The sequence below is a fragment of the Nematolebias whitei genome, chromosome 15 (assembly GCF_014905685.2).
Source record: "Nematolebias whitei isolate Nwh7 chromosome 15, NemWhi1, whole genome shotgun sequence".
Classification (NCBI taxonomy): Eukaryota; Metazoa; Chordata; class Actinopteri; order Cyprinodontiformes; family Rivulidae; genus Nematolebias; species Nematolebias whitei.
This window is the reverse complement of record NC_056512.1, coordinates 38,445,967-38,447,572: the sequence shown is the minus strand read 5'-3', so window position 1 is coordinate 38,447,572 and position 1,606 is coordinate 38,445,967. Positions and strand designations below refer to the sequence as shown.

Genomic DNA, 1,606 nt, shown 5'->3' with positions numbered 1-1,606 from the left:
TGCATGTTCCGTTACCCTAAGGGTTCCGTTGGGTTCTGACTGCATGTACCATTACCCTAAGGGTTCCGTTGGGTTCTGACTATCTTCCGTTACCCTAAGGTTTCCGTTGGGTTCTGACTGCATGTTCCGTTACCCTAAGGGTTCCGTTGGGTTCTGACTGTATGTTCCGTTACCCTAAGGGTTCTGTTGGGTTCTGACTGTATGTTCCGTTACCCTAAGGGTTCCGTTGGGTTCTGACTGCATGTTCCGTTACCCTAAGGGTTCCGTTGGGTTCTGACTGTATGTTCCGTTACCCTAAGGGTTCTGTTGGGTTCTGTTGGGTTCGGACTGCATGTTCCGTTACCCTAAGGGTTCCGTTGGGTTCTGACTGTATCTTCCGTTACCCTAATGGCTCCGTTGGGTTCTGACTGTATGTACCATTACCCTAAGGGTTCTGTTGGATTCTGACTGCATGTTCCGTTACCCTAAGGGTTCCGTTGGGTTCTGACTGCATGTACCATTACCCTAAGGGTTCCGTTGGGTTCTGACTATCTTCCGTTACCCTAAGGTTTCCGTTGGGTTCTGACTGCATGTTCCGTTACCCTAAGGGTTCCGTTGGGTTCTGACTGCATGTTCCGTTACCCTAAGGGTTCTGTTGGGTTCTGACTGCATGTTCCGTTACCCTAAGGGTTCTGTTGGGTTCTGACTGTATGTACCATTACCCTAAGGGTTCTGTTGGATTCTGACTGCATGTTCCGTTACCCTAAGGGTTCTGTTGAGTTCTGACTGCATGTTCCGTTACCCTAAGGGTTCCGTTGGGTTCTGACTGTATGTACCATTACCCTAACGGTTCCGATGGGTTCTGACTGTATGTTCCGTTACCCTAAGGGTTCCGTTGGGTTCTGACTGTATCTTCCGTTACCCTTAGGGTTCCGTTGGGTTCTGACTCTATGTTCCATTACCCTAAGGGTTCCGTTGGGTTCTGACTGTATGTTCCGTTACCCCAAGTCTTCTGTTGGGTTCTGACTGTATGTACCATTACCCTAAGGGTTCTGTTGGGTTCTGACTGCATGTTCCGTTACCCTAAGGGTTCTGTTGGATTCTGACTGTATGTCCCATTACCCTAAGGGTTCTGTTGGGTTCTGACTGTATGTTCCATTACCCTTAGGGTTCTGTTGGGTTCTGACTGTATGTTCCGTTACCCTAAGGGTTCTGTTGGGTTCTGACTGTATGTTCCATTGCCCTAAGGGTTCCGTTGGGTTCTGACCGCATGTTCCATTGCCCTAAGGGTTCCGTTGGGTTCTGACTGTATGTTCCGTTACCCTAACGGTTCCGTTGGGTTCTGACTGTATGCTCCGTTACCCTAAGGGTTCCGTTGGGTTCTGACTGTATCTTCCGTTACCCTTAGGGTTCCGTTGGGTTCTGACTCTATGTTCCGTTACCCTAAGGGTTCCGTTGGGTTCTGACTGTATGTTCCGTTACCCCAAGGCTTCTGTTGGGTTCTGACTGTATGTACCATTACCCTAAGGGTTCTGTTGGGTTCTGACTGCATGTTCCGTTACCCTAAGGGTTCTGTTGGGTTCTGACTGTATGTCCCATTACCCTAAGGGTTCTGTTGGGTTCTGAC

The 1,606-nt window shown here is 49.2% G+C and overlaps 1 protein-coding gene across 1 annotated transcript in view; it reads right to left on the bottom strand.

Moving 5' to 3' along the window:
- Positions 1-1,606, bottom strand: part of LOC119421280 (integrin alpha-3-like) — a 27,400-nt gene that overhangs the window by 10,929 nt on the left and 14,865 nt on the right. The gene's annotated exons all lie outside the window — the stretch shown is intronic.